Raw genomic sequence first — 20,425 nt, forward strand, 5'->3', positions numbered from 1 at the left:
TAACAGCAGCTTTATGCAAACATCAAATAACATCATTTGGGGGAAGTGTGAAGTCTGTTTGACTTCAGTGTTCATTTAAATGCAAAACTTACACCAGATTGCCCCAGGCTAGACAGAATAGGTATGTGTGAAGAGAAAAGCAGTTTGTGTCCTTGTTAAACAAAAGAGTCTCGTTTTCATATTGGTAATGCCCTTGCTAGTAACAATGGCCAGCGTTGTCACTAACAATTAGATCATCTGTACAGTTAGTTTTATGGAAAATTCCAAATTAATTCTATTAGGTGTTTCCCAACAAAACCTTTTTAATAGGGTGTGTTGTGTAATTAGATTCTAACAATTTTAATTGTAGGCCTTATATCCTAGTGATTATTTAAAAAAAAAAAAAAAAAAAAGATTTGAAGAGAACCATATTGATAACAGAATGACTGCATATACTGAGGTTGAGATTCAAAGGTTTTGTCTGCCCAACTTTTGGAGATGATCTGCAGAAGAATTAGTGCAATCAAAACCCACATTCAATGCAAAATGCAAAAAATGAAAGTGGGAATAATCCGAAATAGAAAACTCAATGAAAAAATTAATTAGGTGTCATATAAAGTACCAGTCATACAGTATAGATTATTCACAGCATTATTTGCACATTCATTTTAATTGTGCATCTTAGAAATAGTTCAAAATGTCAATTTTCTTTATCAATTAATTTCAAAATATTCAAGAAATTATTTCAATTGTCCAACAAATACTTATAATTCCAAAACAAAAAGAAGAGGGACGGATTTTCAAAGGGTTACGCACGTATATTACGCGTGTAACCCCGAAAACCCGCTCCTGCGCATGCCGAGCCTATTTTGCATAGGCCCGGTGACGCGCGCAAGCCCCGGGACGCGTGTAAGTCTCGGGGCTTGAAAAAATGGGCAGGGCGTGGGCGGGGAGGGGCGCTCCCGGGACAGGGCGTGGGCGTGGCCAGAGACCTCTCCACTCCCGCTGGGCCCGGAGATCGTGCGCCGGCACTTGGCCGGCACGCGCAACCTACGCCTGCCCAAAGGCAGGTGTAAATAACATTAAAAAGGTGGTGGTGGGGGGGGGGGGGGGGGGGGCGGGTTAGATAGGGGAAGGGAGGAGAAGGTGGGGAGTCGGAAGGAAAGTTCCCTCTGAGGCCGCGCTGATTTCGGAGAGGCCTCGGAGGGAACAGGGAAAGCCATTGGGGCTCCCCTAGGGCTCGGCGCGCGCACCTGATCCCGGATTTTATAACATGTCCGCGGCTGCGCGCGCATGTTATAAAATCGGGCGTAGATTTGTGCACGCTGGGTTGCGCGCACAAATTTATGCCCGCACGTAGATATTAAAATCCGGCCCAGAATGTGCAGATACACTGACTGGGTTATTAAATGGCATCAAGGAGGTACATACATCACAACTTCTTCATGATTGATTCCATACTGAAAATCATATAGCTTCTCAACATGGAAATGTCTTACACCTCACAAGGTTTTAAAACATAAGAACATAAGAAGTTGCCATACTGGGTCAGTCTGGGGGTCCATCAACCCCAGCATCCTGTTTCTAACAGTGGTCAATCCAGGTCACAAATACCCAAACATTAAATAGATCCCATGCTACTAAAGCCGATAATAAGCAGTTGCTATTCTATAAGTCAACTTGATTAATAGTTTATGGACTTTTCCAGGAACTTATCCAAACCTTTTTTAAACCCAGCTATACTAACTGCCTTAACCACATTCTCTGACAATGAATTCCCCAGCTTAATTGTATGTTGAGTGAAAAATAATTTTCTTCAATTTGTTTTAATTGTGCTACTTGCTAACTTCATGGAGTGCCCCCTAGTCCTTGTATTATTTGAAAGAGTAAATAACTGATTCACATTTACCCATTCAAGTCCTTTCATGATTTTATCGACTTCTATCATATCCCCCTTTAGCCGTATTTTCTTCAAGCTAAATAGCCCTAACCTCTTTAGCCATTCTTCATAGGGGAGTTGTTTCATCCCCTTTATCATTTTGGTCGTCCTTCTCTGTACCTTCTCCAGTGCACCTATATCTTTTTTTGAGATGCGGCGACCTGAATTGCACACTCTATTCAAGGTGTGGTCTCACCATGGAGTGATATAGAGGCTAGAGGCATTATGACATTTTCTGTTTTATTTACCATTCCCTTCCTAATACTTCCTAACATTCTGTTTGCTTTTTTGACTGCTGTAGCACACAGAGCCGACAATTTCAATGTATTATCCACTATGATGCCCAGATCATTTTCCTGGCTGGTAACTCCTAATATGAAATCTAACATTGTGTAATTACAGCATGGGTTATTTTTTCCTGTATGCATCACCTTGCACTAGTCCACATTAAATTTCATCTGCCATTTGAATGCCTAATCTTTCAGTCTCACAAGGTCCTCGTGCAATTTAACACAATCCGCTTGTGATTTAACCACTCTGAATAATTTTGTGTCGCTGCAAATCTGATCATCTCATTCATAGTACTCCTTTCCAGATCATTTATAAATATATTGAAAAGCACGGGTCCAAGTACAGAATCCCTGAGGCACTCCACTGTTTACCGTTTTCCACTGAGAAAACTGACCATTTAATCCTACTTTCTGTTTCCTGTCTTTTAACCAGTCTTGATACCATTTAACAACTGGGTCAGTGTAGGTACTAGGGATGTGCATTCGTCCTGGTTCGGCCACATGGAAAAATGAAGCGGATTTTCCTGAAATTTCTGTAAAATTCATTTTTCGGGGTTAGCGTATGCTAACTCCCGTAGCACACAGAGCTGTAAATCCTCGTTAGCTCGCGCTAACCCCGAAAATCGGGGCAGCCGAAAAAAATCAGTCCGAACCGTGGGAAAACGAAATTTCCCACGGCGGGCCAATAACAAAGGCCGAACCAAAAGGTTCGGCAGAATCACATCCCTAATAGGTACTGTAACGTGTGGCTGCTTGCAGGACGGCCCTGAGAGCACCTCACTTATCCCGATGCCAGCATGCCGCATTCTCTCCAGTATACAGTAGAAACCCGTAGTTGCAGCTGAAATTAAATCAGCCAAATCAGCCATATTAAATCAGCCATCTTAAACAACTGGCACGTTTTAAGTCCTCATGCCATATTTCAGGATCCTCCGATGTTTGCATACTCCCGTGGGACTAACATCAAACAAAGGGTTGTTAGAGCGGTCACAAAAGTAATTTCCCATCCTCAACATATTGGACAAGTACCATGCGGTCATTGCTCCTTTTGCCCTCAAGCACATGTGGGCACCCATTGGCAAGATCCTCAGACAGGATACCGAGTTCGGATCCAACAAGAAGTCTCCTGTAATTCAGAATGTGTCATTTATGCCCTGCAATGTCCCTGCAATAAGATCTATGTGGGACATACCAAGCGTAAGATACGCATACGTCTCACGGAACATCGGAGCAGAATTAATAGTAAGGAACTAAAAGCACCTGTCGTTCAACATTGCATTTCACACACACACACATTCTCAGACTTCAAGTGGATAATATTAGAACATATCCCCACCAATTGGAGGGGGGGAGACCGTTCCAGTCTGTTAAATTACAAAGAGAATGAATGGATTTTTAAATTAAGGTGCACAGAGCCACATGGACTCAACGAGAAGGTGGAATGGTTCTCACTTATCTAAACGTTTCATTTCGCTAATATTTCGTTGCATGACAGCTCTCTCGAGTCCCGAAATTTGCTTTCATTTTTTCAATTGTTAGAAATTCTCAAGATGGCCTCCAATGACGTCAGTTTCCTTTTTTGGAGTTAGCCTCAGAGGGCTCCCCACAGTACGTCACTTTCCTTTTTTGGATATGACCATATTAGTGGCTTCACACGTCATTTCCTGCACTCAAACGATTCGACGGAGTTCCCTTAAAATCAGCATCTCGCTGGTGCGCAAACTGTCAGTCTTTGAATGCTATGCTGGCAGGTGTCAACGTTGGAAGTGTACGTAAGTTCAGCGACTTTTTTGAACCGCATCTTAAAGATTAGGGAACAATTTCATGTTTATCTTGCCAAATTTCTTTCCTTTTTAGCATACAGATCATTGCTGATTTAAATTTAACACGACTGACCAAAAAGACGCTGAGTAAGTTACATAGTTCCAAAACTGATAGCCGTTGTAGTCTTTAGCTTCACAGCATGTCAAGGACTCTTACTGTTTTATCTTTCACGCAGAAATACACAAAAGGTTTGGTTATACCTGAAGGTCCCTGAGGAAGGAGTGACATACTCCGAAACACCACGGTGTCGGAGACTACGCTTCAGGACTATCTACCACCTTTTTCTGCATTCAACCGAGCGAAAGATAAGTGCACGCACTAGCGATATCAATTACCCAGTGATTGTGCCATACCTATAGCGCTGGTCAGCGCATATTTAAGTGTTCAAGCAACCCATGATTATAACAGCCCAGAATCATACAGGCTTTATCCAATAAGCCAAAAATTACTGTGGCTATTTATGAAGGTTGCATAACACATCTCATAAGAGTTTCTTTCTCAGCTGAATAATTATATTGCATTCTCTCCAGTGGCATGGATGCCACCATGCTGTTCCTCTGGATGCTGGTGTCCCTAGGTGTTGAGTAAAAAATAATTTTCTTCAATTTGTTTAAATTGCGCTACTTGCTAACATCTTGGAGTGCCCCCAGAACTTGTATTATCTGAAAGAGTAAATAACTGATTCACATTTACCCATTCAAGTTCTTTCATGATTTTATAGACTTTCATCATATCCCCCCTTGGCCATCTCTTCTTCAAGCTAAACGGCCCTAATGCCTTTAGCCTTTCCTCATAGGGGAGTTGTTTCATCCCCTTTATCATTTGGTCATCCTTTTCCAGTGCAACTATATCTTTTTTCTTGCCTGTGCCTCTCTAGGTTTTCCCGAGTCATCAAGCCTTTGCTCCGCCTGTGGCTCCATCTGGACTGCTCCTCTCTGCCTGCCCTCCCTAGTCTGCTCCTCTCTACCTGCCCTCCCGAGTCTCACCGGCTCCCTCATCACCAATGGCCTCTGGCCCCACTCCCCCAATGATCTCACCTATGCAAGGGGGTGAAGATCTGGCAAGTGATGCCGGAGCTGCATGCGCTCTGTCACGCGTGCGAAGAAGCGCAACAAAGGAGCTCCTTTCTGTGCTCCTTCATACGCAATGAGTGCGGTGGAGAATTCTACATCTGTAAGTGATTCTCTTAATAATTTTTACAATATTCTTATTATCATCAGCAGAGGAAGAAATGGAGAACTTTCTTTTATTAATTTTTGTAATACCTTTGACCGGCGCTCTTCACTTGTCCATATGCTCACTACCAAGTTTTTGTTCAATTCTTCTCCTACTGGTGTTTCTATTGGCCTAATTAATGTTCAGTCAATTAGAAATAAGATGCACATTCTTTGTGATTTTATTAATAAAGAGAAACTAGATATCTACTGTTTTACTGAGACCTGGTTGCTATACTCTGACCATCTTGTCTTAAATCAACTTTGTCCTCCTAATTATACTTCCTTCTTGCTGCCCCATCCTAAAAAATGTGGAGATGGCTTACTCATTATCTATAAAAACAATTGGTGTGCTAAATTACAATTTATTAATGGCAATGCTTCACTGGAAATGCTTATTTTTTCTTTAAAGCAGTTATCCATCTGTTTAGTCTATGCCCCACCCAAACTTCTATAATCTGATTTCTCTCCCTTTTTTGAGCAATTACTCCTCTCAGTTTGATTTAACCAAGATGGTCATTCTAGGTGATTTAAATTTACACGTGGATGCCTTGCCATTATCCTCTCTGTTTTTACATATTTTATCTTCACTTGGCCGTTCTATTAACACCGAATCTACTCTCAGACTCGGCCATACTTTAGACCTGGTCTTTATCAATAACTGTGGCATCCATTATGCCTCAGAGCTTAAGTAACACACCTGTCCCTTGGTCAGATCATTGTTAAATTGTTTTGTTTACCTGCTGGCCTTGATTCTACTTCTTCATCACTAGATCCTATATCTTGCCTTCGTCGAGGTCTCATTGATACCTCTTTATTCCATAATTATATTGTTCCTCTACTCACTAACCTGACATTTAATAACTTCTCTGATGCTTTAGCGCAATGGACCTCCATCTTTAATTCCGTACTTGAGCAAAGCTCTAAAAGCTATTAATCTCTGCAAAGCAAAATATTCTCCTTGGCTTAATTCTCCCACTGTGAAAACTGCTAGACAAGCTCTCAGGAAGGCAGAACGCATTTGGAAGAAATCCCCTACATCTAAACATGCACGTCCTTTTGCAAATTGCTCTTTGAATTTCAAAATTTTACCAAACAAGCAATGAAAGAGCATTTCTCTTAGAAAAGATGTGAAGTGGGGTATACCCCAAAGACTCTATTCAATATTGCTAAGAGATTAAATAATCAGAATCTGTCCACAATACATAACCTTTTGCTATGCTAGACAAGGTAAAACTCTACTGAAGTTTCCAAATTCTCATCAAGTACGAGCTATGTCAACATCCATAGCACATCTTCGATATGTCTCTCCCATAGACATATGTAAAGCGGCTACCTGGTCATCTCTTCACACCTTCATGACCCATTATTGTTTAGACCAACAATCAATGACTGATGCAAAAGTCAGTCAAGCTGTACTGCAATCCTGCACAGAATAAAAAAACCAAAACAAAACAGAATATAGAGCTATACAGTGCAACAAGAGGCCGACTAACACTTTTCAATATCACGCTCGAAATAACCCAAATACAATGGTGTGATAGGGAGCTTTGGACTCCCATGACAGCATGACTAATTCAGCCCTGCTATCGACGGGAAAAAGCAAGTTTGCTTACCGTAAACGATGTTTCCGTAGATAGCAGGATGAATTAGCCATGCTGACCCACCCTCCTCCCTGTTAGTCGACCATTTCTCTTATATGCATATGCCTACGCTTAATTACAGACTGAGGAGAATCTGTTACTTCCTGCGCGGGAACACACGCGCAGCTGCAGAGGAAACAAAACTCTGACCTCTGCTTAACAAGCTCTGCCTCCTGGGCCCTGATAGACAGTTCCCATGACAGCATGGCTAATTCATCCTGCTATCTACGGAAACACCGTTTACGGTAAGCAAGCTTGCTTTTCTTGACATACATAGCCCATATTTTTTCCTTTAGTGATAGGACCATCAGCCTGAACAATACTTCTTTTTCAATAAAGAATCATACAAAAAGCCTTGGCGTATTTCTTGATAGTACTCTTTCTTTTCGCCCTCAAATCAAACATGTTATCACACAAGGATTTTATAGGCTTCAAGTTCTCTCTGGTCTTAAAAAGCTTTTCCATTCCCCTGAATTTCAGTTTTACAAGCTTCCATTTTTCCTATAATTGACTATTGTAATAGTCTTTATTTAGGGATTCCAGCTACATCTTTATGCCCAATACAACTGCTGCTAAATTCTGCTGCATGATTGATGAGAAATGATCATATTACACCAACCTTAATTGAGTTGCACTGGCTATCAATACAAGAATGAATCAAATACAAAGTAGGAATGTTAATTTTTAAGCTTTTAAACAATCAATCATGTCACTGGGCTAATACAGTTTTGAAGTTTTATCAACCAACAAGAACACTGCGCTCTTCCCATCAAGGGCTACTTGAGAATCCTTCCCCAAAAGTCGCATGATTGCATATGACCCATGAATGTGCTTTTTCTGATGCTGGACCCATCCTTTGGAGCTCCTTTCCAATTGATATTAGAGAGTGCAAGTTTCAGGAAACAAATTAAGACTTTTCTCTTTAAACTAGCCTATTTCTAGAAGCATAGAGATTTTTTTAAATTAATTTTATTGATCAGTTTTATTACTTATGTTTTTTACTTTTTTAATATTATTTAATTTCTGTTTTATATTTAAGAATATTAGTTTTAATTCTTTTATTTTTTACTTTTTTTAAAGATGTCTGGTGTGCACTATTTATTGTTTGAACTGTGAAATGTAATTTCGTGCTATGATTATGCATGTTCACTTGTTCATTACCTAGGCCTGATATGTTAGGCGATTCATAAATTTTAATAACTGTAAAAGTAAATGCAAATATAGGTCTGCGTGTGTGCTGCATGCCATGTTAAGGCAGCCCCGTGGTGGGAAATGTCAACCCAGCACTCCCTGATGATGTCATTTCAGACATGGTGAAAAGAGGATAACCAATGGGACACTGTGATACCAGGATATAAATTATATCAATGTGATAGAGCAGATCAGATTGGTGTAGGGGTGGCACTATATGTAAAAGATGGCATAGAGTCAAGCATGATAAAAATCCTGCAAGGAAACAAATGCAGTATGGAATCCTTATGGATAGAAATTCCTTATGTGATGGGTAAGAGTATAGCAGTGGGTATATATTACCAACCACCTGGTCAAAATGAAGAAACAGACTGTAAAATGCTAGCTGAAATTTAAAAAGCAAGTACATTTGGCAACACAATAATAATGGAAGATTTCAGTTATCCTTAGCATTGACTGGGTCAGTGTCTCATTGGGACATGCTATAGAGGTTACATTTCTAGATTCCATAAATGATTGCTTCATGGAGCAGCTAGCTCTAGAATCAATGAGAGGGGCAGCTAGTTTGGATCGAATCCTTAGTGGAATGCATGACCTGATATGAGCAGGTTACTGAGGTGGGGCCACTAAGCAACAGCAATCATAATACAATCAGATTTGATCACATTTGACCTAATCACTGGAGGGAGGACATTAAGTAAAGCTATGTAAAGTAGCATATAATTTTAAAAAGGGAAACTATGATAAACGAGGAAATTAGAAAAAAAACTAAAAGGAACTGTTGTAAGGACTAAACGTTTGCATGAGTCATGGACATTGTTTAAAAACGTCATTTTTGAAGGCTAGATAAAATGTATTCCATGCACTAAAAAAGGTTGAAGGAAGAGCAAAACAACTGTCAGTGTACTTTAATGGTGAGGTAAAGGAACCAGTAAAAGCTAAAAGGGCATCATTGAAAAAAATGGACAGCAGACACAAATGATGAAAATAGGAACGAGCATAAGCACTGGCAAGTTAGATGTAAAACAGTAATCAGGCAGGTCAAGAAAGGTTTTCAGAGAAACCTTGTCAGTGAGGCAAAAACTAATAAAATCTTTTTCACGTACATTTGAAGCAAAAAGCCTGTGAGGAGGTCAGTTGGGCTGCTAGATGACAGAGGGGCATAAGGTGTGCTCAAGGAGGACAAGGAAATAGCAGACAAACTGAATGAATTATTTGCCTCTGTCTTTACGGAGGAGGATGTTCAGAATATACCCACAACGGAAACATTTTTTAATGGTGAAGATTCTGAGCAACAAAAACAAATATCTGTGATAATGGAGGATGTAATAGATCAGATTGACAATCTAAAGAGTAACAAATCATCCATCCATCCATCCCAGAGTTCTAGAAGAGCTAAAACATGAAATTACTAACCTGTTTACAGTCATCTGTAACCTTTCATTTAAAACATCTCTGATTCCTGAAGACTAGAAGGTGGCCAATGTGAGACCAATTTTTTAACAGGGAAAAGTGAATATGGAAGTCTTGTCTTATGAATCTTGTAGAATTTTTGTACATGTAAATAAAGGTGAGCCAGTTGATATAATGTATTTGGACATTCAGACGGTATTTGACAACGTCCCTCATGAGAGACTCCTCAGGAAATTACAAAGTCATGGGATAGGAGGACATATTCTATTGTGGATTGGCTAAAGGTTAAATGACCGAAAACAGAGGGTAGAACTAAATGTTCAGTTTTCCAAATTGATAAAGATCATTAGTGGAATATCTCAGGGATTGTTATTGGGGCCTGTGCTGTTTAACATATTCATATGAGATCTGGAAAAGGAAATGATGAGTGAGGTGATCAAGTTTGCAGTTTTCACAAAATGATTCAAATTTTTTAAAATTGCAGTGGAGTATGAGGAACTGCAAAAAGACCTTTTGAGACTAAGAGACTAGGCAACTGAACGGCAGATGAAACTTAATGTAGAAAAGTGCAAAGTGATGCACCTAGGGAAAAATAATCCCAACTAAATGTATATGATGCTGCGTTTGGTATTGGGAGTCACTACCCAGAAAAAGAATCTTAAAGTTGTAAGGGATTTCCCCTCTATTTTCATTCAACCAGTTCCCTTTCAGGTCTGATTTTTAACTACTGTACATTATAATCGGACTCTTAAGTTCTCTTTCAAGTTCTTTCGGCTCCCACTCGTAGGCTACTCTTTTCTTTTCTAGTATTGGTGGTTTTATACCATGTGACTTCTTCTGAATTGGCTGTTCATTTATGGCTGTCTTTTTGCATTTTTTAAACACTTTTTAAACGCCTTCCTTTTAAGTTAAAGTAGGCATCCCCCCACTCAGCAGCCTTTCACTCGACATTCTGACCTCTTGAAGTAATTTGTGGGTATATATTCTTGGTTTTTTCACTTGATGACAGCCACTAACATTTTCCTACTGTATAATTCTGTTTTGGTATTTTTTACAGAATTATACATTTTAGAATAGCATTGCTTTGTTTGCTTATACATATTGGGGTAGATTTTCAAAGGGTTACATGCGTAACTTATGTCCCGGGGCTTTGAAAAAGGGGCGGGAAGGGGGCGGGGTAGTGGGCGTGGTGCCGATTGGGGCGATCCTGAGTCCTCCGGCAGCTGGCCGGCACGTGCAAGTTATGCCTGCTCAGCAGGCGTAACTTAGAGAACAAAGGTAGGGGGGGAATTAGATAGGGTTGGGGGGTGGGTTAGATAAGGGAAGGGAGGGGAAGATGGAGCAAAAGGAAAGTTCCCTCCGAGGCCGCTCCAATTTCGGAGCGGCCTCGGAGGGAACGGGGAAAGCCATTGGGCCTCCCCTAGGGCTCGGCGTGTGCAAGGTGCACAAGTGTGCACCCCCTTGTGCGCGCCGACCCTGGATTTTATAACATGTGCGCGGCGGTGCACGCATGTCATAAAATCGGGTGTACATTTGTGCGCGCTGTGTAGAGCACACAAATGTACCCCACGCGTGCTCCTTTAAAAATATGCCCCAATGTTTTTTGATATGTATTAACATTTATGAAGTCGCAGTACTTGTTTATACTTTTCACATGTTTGTTTGCAAATTTGTGCCTACTGATTTCTTTGTTCTTAGAATGCCTCGATTCTACATATTTTATTCATGTGTAATCAATATACCTTACCCTGGTATGTATTCTAATCATGTATCTCAGCTTTGGTTGCTGCTGTTCTGATTGTTTATCCTTTGTTTTCTGTATAGATGTTTTCAACTGTAAGGGAATTTGCTTCTCATGGGTCCCCCCAATACAGTGGTGAACATGGTGAAACATGGCCATGTTGGGGGACTGAAGTCTATGAGATTGATTCTGAAGCTTTAAATAAATTGCTGCCTTAAAACATAATTGGAATACCACTTTTGCTTACTTGAAACACCATTATCGTTGGTCGCACACCTTGCTTTGTTGAGGGATTTTAGTCTTAAATGGTTTATCTGACATTTAAATCAAATAAACTAAGATCTAAGTTCATGTAAAGAGAGCAGAATACCTACACCTTTCTTGAGGCTGATAATAATTTTTGTTGTAGCAGCATAAAATATACAGTGGTTTTATATACGAGCCTCAGCCTAGTTCTCAATACATCCAAAACAGAACTTCTGGTCATCTCCCCCAACGATAATGACCCACTAGCCAGCACCACAAACATACCATCAGTAAATCAAGTGAGAGACCTTGGAGCGACCCTAGACTCCAGAATGAACTTTAAAAAATTCATTAACAACACCACAAAAGAGGGCTTTTATAAACTTCAAGTCCTAAAACAATTAAGACCTCTCCTTCACTTCCATGACTACAGATCTGTCCTTCAAGCCATACTATTCTCAAAAATTGATTATTGCAATGCTCTCCTGCTTGGTCTCCCGGCCTCCTCCACTAAACCTCTTCAGATGCTGCAAAACGCAGCAGCCAGGATCCTTACAAACACTTACCGGATAGACCACATCACACCGATACTAAAAATACTACATTGGCTACCCATACACTTCAGAATACTCTACAAGACTCTGACCATCATTCACAAATCTATATATCAGCAATCCTCTCTGCAACTCACCATACCCCTCAAATTACACTCTTCATCAAGGCCAACCAGATCTGCCTACAGAGGCTCCCTCCAGGTTCCCCCTAGCAACTCCACTATACACAACTCCATCAAAAAATGAGCGCTATCTACCGCTGGACCACATCACTGGAACTCTCTCCCACCAGACCTACGCCAGGAACATTGTCATCTCACATTCAGAAAAAAAAATTGAAAACTTGGCTCTTCGCCCAAGCTTATCGCTGAAGAAACCCATGGTATCCGCAAGGACCTCCACCCCTCGGTTGCGTCCTCTTTCAGCCTCACTAAGGATCTGCTATTCTAGAACCGCTCGCGTATATTAACTTTTCAATTGAACTCCACTATGTAAATTTGTATTTAAGCTTACCAGATAAGCAACCGCTCCTTGCTTACCTGCTCTTCTATACATTTAGAATAGAAATTGTTAATCTATCCCTTTTCTTCAAACAGCCATGTTCTACTTCCCTGTTTTAATGTAACTTTCGCTTCCTGTGTTAACTGGTTTCCCCCCCTTGTTTATTGTAAACCGGTACGATAAGACCTTGTCTTGAGCATCGGTATATTAAAAGAACTAAAATAAATAAATAAATAAATATACAGTAGGTATTGTTTTAAGTTAGAATAAATCACTCTTGTTACACTTTGCTTGTCATGATGCCCATCCCGCACTCCAGGCAGGCTTAGGCCCTGGCCCCAAGACACTGCACTTTTGGTGCTAGTGTCTCACGTTGGCGCACCCCTCGTTAGGCATATGCACGCACATTCTTCTGCCGTTTAAAGGGTCATTTGCGGAAAATAACACAGATGCCCTTTGATGACATTAGAGCCATGGTATTTAAAGGACAGCCACAGGTCCTCCTGCATTCCTTGCTAGCGTTCGTTGGCTTCATTCTGGATTCTTGTCTTGTCTTCCAGTTCCTGCTATGCCTTGCCTTGCTCCAGTTCCTGTCTTGTCTTCTCCTTGCCTCCTTCCAGTTTCTTGCCTTGTTTCAGCTTCTGCCTTGCCTCTCTGCTCGGTCCCGTCCCTTCCCTGCTCTCCTCTGATTGACCTCTTATTGCCAACTTGGACCATCTGCCTGGATACTAACCTTACCTGACCAGGGCCTGCATTGACCCTCTGGATACTGACCTTGCATGACTGCCATCTGCCTTGACCCTCTGCCTAGATACAGACCTTTCATGACCATTGCCTGCATTGACCCTCTGTCTGAATACAGATCTTGCCTGACCGCTGCTTATCTTGACCATCCACCTAGAAATCAGGCTTGCTGAACCGCTGCCTGTCCTGACCCTCAGATCTCTCTTCTCTGCTGTGGATATGCTCCTAAGTCCTGCTGGCCTCAGAACCTAAAGGGTCAATCCCTGGGGGAAGATGTTGGTACCGATGAAGCATCAGCAGTGTCCTAGCCTGTAGTGTGTCTGCCTTCTGCCATTTGTCTGACTAAATTTTAGCCAGATAAAAAATCTAGCCAGATAAAAAAAAGAGGTGCTCTGGGGGCATTCTGGGAAAAGAGTTGTTATCCGGCTGACTTGGCCAATTTTTAACTATAACCAGCTAAGTTATATGGCCTTGTGTGGCTGGATAACCAGCCATGTAACTGGATATCTTCAAAAGATATCCAGTTATGTGGCCCCCCCCCCAAAAAAAAACCTCCTTCTAAACCAAAATCTTGGCACCAGCCCTCTAGTCCTCCTTCCCCGCTATATACTAAAACAGAATATTGCCTTCTCATCATACCCCATACCCCCCCACACCACCACCCGTTCCCTGAAGCTTTTCCATCCATCCAATACCTGAAATGTGGTCCTGCACTGAGTGCTTCCAACGTTACTCTGGTAATAGCACTGGAAGTATATGCTATCAGTGTAAATGTTCAATGCTGGGTGTTGGCCTAATCCTGGACCTCGGTGTCAGGACCTGTCCTCAGGTTTGGCCCCAGCATTAAGCCTAGGTCCGGGCCTCAGGGACAGGACCATGCCTTGGGCTGAATGCCAGCATTGGGTCTGGACCTCAGCCTGAGCTTTTGTGATGGGACCCAGCCTTAGGCTGGGCCCTGACATCTGGCCTGGGCCCCAGCATCAAGCCTGGCATCAGGCTGGGCTTAGTCCCAGCAACAGGACCGAGCCTCAGGATGAGCCCTGGCATCAGGCTTAGGCTTAGTCCTGGGCCTCAGTGACAGGACCCAGCCTCAGGCTGGGCTCAGGCACTGGACCTAGACCCAGGCCTTAGAAACAGGATCTGACCTCAAGCTGGCCCCAGTGTCATTCCTGGGCCTAGGCTTGGGCCTTGGAGATGGAAGCCGGCCTTGGGCCTGGCATTGGGCCTGGAGCCACAGTGATGGGATCGGGCCTTGAGCCAGGCACAGGTATTGGGCCTAGGCCTCAGTGACAAGACCAGGTCAAAACCCTTTTTTCTTTTAATTATCCAAATACAAAAATGCCCAAACATTTTCATCACATTTTACTAATTTGTTTAAGAAGAATGCACATTCCTAAATCTTACCTTATCCATGGTATCTTCAAAGGGCAGAAGCTGTTCTCAGATTGGAGAGAACCATTTTATTGTATGGTAGAAATTAATAATGACACCAGCCTCAGGGCCATTTCCTAAGATCGCTATTGCCTTGTGAAGATATCACAGTTGGGATAAGATGCTGGGAAGGGAGTGGGTGAATGGGGAGAAGGGAGATTTTGAATGTTATTTTCACAGTAGAGTGAGGGGGCAGAGCCTGGACCTGAGGGGGGGGGGTTAAAAAAATTTTTCTTCTGATAAATGAAATTAAATGACACAAACAAGAAACAAAATTTAAAAAATAACTAAGAAAACAAACTGAAATACCAAGCAAAGAGAAAAAAAAAAGTTCTGTGCTCACTCCTGCTTCCCAGATTAGAGAGGAAGGAGTCCCAGTGATCGAGCAACAATAACACTTAGGGACCACAATTGTAGGGTTTTGGAGGGAACCCTCTGGGGAGAGGGAAATACCCACAGTACCTGACTGTAATCTGCTTTGAAGTGTCAAAAGGCGGAACATAAATCAAATAATTAAATCCTGATCCAGTTAAGGATCATTGCTGCAATAACTGGGTTGAGTCATTTGGGAGAAGATATAAAAAGGGAGGAAAAATCCTGGGTAGGTGAAAATAAATGCTCATGGCACAATAGCCCGCAGAGGCTGCTTCCAATTAAGCAGGAAGCTCAAAGATACAGGAGGAAAGGTCAGAAAGGAGTATGGGTAATTATAAAAGTACAGCAAAAGCTGTAAATAGGACAGCTTATGAGGAAAGGAAGTTGGAAGTTTCATAAGCTTTGAAGAAAGATCTAGCACAATCTTCTGTACTTTTTTTTTCTTAAGTCATTCATTTTTTTTTTAAAACATGAAATTCCCATGTGTTCATGACCAATAAGAATGTGAGAATAAAAGTGTAACAGGCTTGAGAAAAATCTTAACCTGACTAAGCATATTATGAAGCAAGAATAAGAACATCTCAGGGTTTATAAATAAAGCAAGTTCTTCTTTTTATGTGGGACTTGGAACTTGCTAACTTCGCATATCAAAGTCAAAAGGATTTTAAGCATGGCCACGTTCTTCTTTTCTTACTTATCTATATTCCTATCGGTTTAAAAAATAGCCATGTAATTATATTTAGAGGGTCATTTTCAATAGTGTGCAGCATAGCTTGGCACATACACACATAAGTAGGTGCAATTAAAGTTATGCCTGTATTTTATAAACTGTGCAGTGGGAGCTGGGCAATTTATAAAATAATGGAATCAACTCTCCGAAACTTTGCCAATATGTTTCAGTACATGCACACTTCTTTAATGCAGGGATCCATACAGTTTATGTGACTATTTTATAAAAGTACATACATATAATATAATGTAAATAATGTAATCCTAACTGCTCGGCTCTCTTATTCTAATTCTCTTCCCAGTTTTTAAGACCCTTGTTGTAATCTCTTTGCACTTGTTTATGTTCCGTTTTTTGTTCTCACCCCTTGTTGCATGTAAACCGGCATGATGTGGTTTCTAATCACGAATGCCGGTATAGAAAAACGCTAAATAAATAAATAAATAAATAAATAAATATATTTTACGTGTTAAATAATTGTAACATGAGCATGTAATAACCCTTAGTTTATGCACAGAGTCAAGTATTTTATAAAGTCAGCTGATGTATGCACATATCTTGCTTATGAATATTCTTATGTGTTCGCATACTTCCAAGCACCAGGTCACTGAGACCTACACAAGTTGTCTCAGACCTTCATCTGTTCAGCCACTCCCTCCACCAATTGCTCCAGATACTCCACTCAAAAATTGCAGACAAAAGAGAAGTTGGATTCCATCCCCCTCCCCCCACCCCAGACCTAGGGAGCACCTAGGGTTGGTCAGTGCCAGCTGACATCATCCCCTCTTTGACCAGATACATTGGGTAAAAGTAGCATCAGCCACTGCCATTTTGCAGAATGGCTTGGGTGTAGTGGGAGTGAATGGGGATCACTCTTTCCCTCACTAGACCACAGGGATACCATGACTTTGATAAGCCTCAAGGGGGAAGAGGATGGTACTAGACCCCAGAGACTATTTTTTTTTTTTGTACTGGTTTGGGGAGGGTAAGTGGATGGACAGGGGGTTTTGTTCATGTAGCATGTCCTTTTCCAAAAATGGTGGCCTGAAAATGAAACTTTCTAAATATTTTTAGAAATTTCCTAAAATTTCTGAAAAATTTCAGTTTGCTTCATTCTTAATGAACTGACAATTGACTCATTTGTTACATTTTACTCATTTGGTTAATAGGAATGCACACCCCCAGTTTACACATCTGGCTGAGAGATGAACAATGAGAAAATCTAGACTACAGCAACTTGTAGTGCTTTCAATTGAGAAAAGTGTGCTGCAATCTAGGGATATGCACTGAAAAAAGTTTCATTTTGATTTAGTTTTTTTTTCCGGGATTTTTTTTTTTCTTTGGGTTTCCAGTCATTTAATATTTATTTAGGTTTGATTTAAGTTGCAAAACCAAAATAAACATTGCACTTAAAAAAAAACAACAACCCCTAAACAAAAAAAGGACCTGAACAGGGCCTCCTCCAGGACCCTTTCACCCCCTTATCACCACCATCACTGTGAGTTGGAGACTCCCCAGGCCTTTCTGCACCCCCCCCCCCTCCCCCACTACCGAGCCAGGGCTTCCCTGATCCCCAGTTACTCTTTCCACGGTGCCTTCAACGTAGAAAGGGGCAGGAGTGATCTCCAGTCACTCCTTCCCTGCCTGCTCTCCTGGGACAAAGCCCTGAGACCAATGCCAGTGTTTCTTGTCTATGAAGCATATGGGCCATAACACAAAATGCACAACCAGGAGTCAGTAGAGCAGCAGCAACTAGGCTTCTGCCCTTTCTACACTGAAGGCCCCATGGAAGGGGTAAGTAGGAGCAGGAGAGACTTTGTTTCAACTTTGGGGCTTTGGAGCATTTTGGTAAAGTTGATTTTTGGTTTGTTCTGTTTATAATGAACCCAAAATAGATTTAATGTTAGGAAATACACATTAGTTTAAATCACAATCAACAGCCCTACTGGAAGCGGGTTTTTTTTTTGGGTTTTTTTTTAATGGCTTGGGAAAGTCTGTCTCGTCATCTTCGCCTTTGGTGATTTTCCAGTTACATTAAATTCAGAAGCTCGTAATCTGGGAGGAGTTTTGGATTCTTGATTGTCTTCACAGGCTAATGTTAAGAAGATGGCTAGAGCTGCTTCCTTTAAGCTGCGGTTGCTTAGACCAGTGCAGAAATTGCTACCTAGATTGGACTTTATAGATTGGTTGTACTTAGCAGATTGCACTACTGTTAACTCTTTGTATTCTGGAATTCCAAAGTACTCGATTCATGTTTTACAGTTACTCCAGAATACTGCTGTGCGGGTGGCGTGTGGGTTGCCTTGTGGGGTAAGTAGAAGTCCACATATAAAAGGGCCTTCATTGGTTACTTATTTCTCAGAGAACAGCGTTTAAATCATTATTTTCTGACTCTTTCCGTTTAGCAGAGAAACTGCAATGGTATGTTCTGAATCGCTCCTTGCAATCAACCTCTCAAAAGGTTGTGGGTTCTTCGTCCGCCAGCTGATTATTATTTACAGGATTTGGGAAACAGAGCATTTTCCATTGCAGCGACGACCCCTTGGAATTCCTTACCATTGGAAATGTGCAGTGAAATTGATTATTTAAAGTTTAGGAAGAAATTGAAGCCTCTTTTATTTACTCAGGCTTTCCCTAATTGATATGATGTATTTTTGAATAGCAAATGCTCTATTTATTATTATTGTTATTTTAAAAAGTGCCTATACTGATGTGTTATCTTATGTATTATGTGTTGTTTTTATCTGTTTTTATTATATGTGTGTTTTAGTGTAAACCGCATTGAACAAACTGGAAATAGTGGTGAATAAAATGGATTAAATGAATAAATAAACAAATCTGCCTGAGCGCGCAAGTTATAAAATCAAGCATACATGTGTATACGCCGGGTAGCACGCACACATGTAGACAGCGCATGCTCCTTTTAAAATATACCCCTAAATGAAGGTGTGATGTGATAACATTTCCTGGTTCCCATTAAAAATCTTGCCACAGTGGTTTGTAGTAGTTGTAATTTTTTTAATAGGCTGGATGGTAGTCTTAGAAATAGGGAGTTGCAATAGTCAATATTAGAGAAAATTAGCGATTATAGAACTTATGGAAGTCTTCTGTGGTTAGTAATGGTTTCAATCTATTAGAATGCCTAGATTTGCATATCCAGTAGTGATTAATTTGTTTATGCGCCTTTTCATAGTAACATTTTCGTTGATCTGAATTCCTAAGTCTCGCACTTGATCTGAAGGCATGAGGTCAAAATTACCTAGATTTAGTGATGGCGGTTTAACAATGGAGGAGTTTCTCTTAACCAGATGAGTTTGATTTTTTTTGTATTGGGTGTTAGTTTTAGATTAGAGAGTTCTAGCTGTATTGACTTTATGTATTTAGAGAGTGTCGATGCTGTCTTTCAAAAGAGGAGTCGAATGGAATGTAGAATTGAATGTCATCTGCATATAAGAAGAAGGTGAATCCTAAATCCATTAGTAATTTGCACAGAGGAAGCAGGTAGATGTTGAATAGGGTAGCCGAGAGTGCTGAGCCTTGGGGGACACCTGTATTTATGGGGAAGGGGTCAGATATATTGTTTCCTGGACCTCTGCCATCTAATCCAATTTTTCTTAGCTGGTGGCATAGCAGGGTGTGATCCACTGTGTTGAAGGCTGCTGTTAGATCTATTAGCACTAGAATATAGGATACATTGTCATTAAACCCACATAGTATGGGGTCCATTAGCGATATGAGTAAAGTCTCAGTTGAGCGATTTTTTTCTGAATCCGAATTGATTAGGATGTAGAATGTCATGGTCTTCTAGGTGGTTTTCCACTTGTTGTAGCACTGCTTTTTCAAGTATTTTTGAGTGGAAAGGTGGTTGGATATTGGGCAGTAGTTATCTCAATCATCAGTTCTACTGGTTTTGTTTTGAAGGATTGGTTTTACCACTGCTTGTTTTGCTCCATTTGGGATCATTCCTTCTGAGAGTGAGAGATTGATAATTGTTGCTATTGTTGGGGTGATTACTTCATTACCAGTTTCAAAGAATTTGCTAGGATTGGGTCACGTGGATGTGTTGCAAGCTTAATTTTAGAGATTATTTGACTGATTTCAAGAATAGTTACTCTGTCAAATGTGGTCCAATTAGCTTGTTCATGAATATTATCTGGTTCTTTGTTTGTGGGCTGTTGGTAAATTTAATTTTTAAGCTATTGATTTTATCTAATAGTGAGGTTGCATAATCATTGCAGGCGTTCTTTGAGAAGTTGAGGTTGTTTGAGATGGATGATGACAGGTCTTTGATTACATTTTTTACAATTTCGAAGAGTAGTTTAGAGTTGAATAAGATTCTGTGTATCTGTTTTGCATAGTATTCTTATTTTGCTTTATTTATTAATGAGCAGTATTTTGCTAGGAGAGATCTGTATTTTCCTTGGGAGTCTGTTGTTTGGCATTACTGCCATTGTTTCTCGTGCTTCCTCGGTTTTAGTTGTGTGCTTTTTAGCTCTTCATTGTACCATGGTTTCTTCTGTTTAGTTGCATTTTGTTCTTTGTGCAGTATTTTTGTCTGCACTGGGCTTAAATTGTCAGCTATTTCGTTGACAATTTTTATCCCAGGAGTCAAA

The 20,425-nt window shown here is 40.8% G+C and overlaps 1 protein-coding gene across 1 annotated transcript in view; it reads right to left on the reverse strand.

The window, feature by feature from the left end:
• SPIC (Spi-C transcription factor) overlaps positions 1 to 20,425 on the reverse strand; it is a 130,459-nt gene that overhangs the window by 58,590 nt on the left and 51,444 nt on the right. The window lies entirely within an intron of this gene.

The sequence above is a fragment of the Rhinatrema bivittatum genome, chromosome 4 (assembly GCF_901001135.1).
Source record: "Rhinatrema bivittatum chromosome 4, aRhiBiv1.1, whole genome shotgun sequence".
NCBI lineage: Eukaryota > Metazoa > Chordata > Amphibia > Gymnophiona > Rhinatrematidae > Rhinatrema > Rhinatrema bivittatum.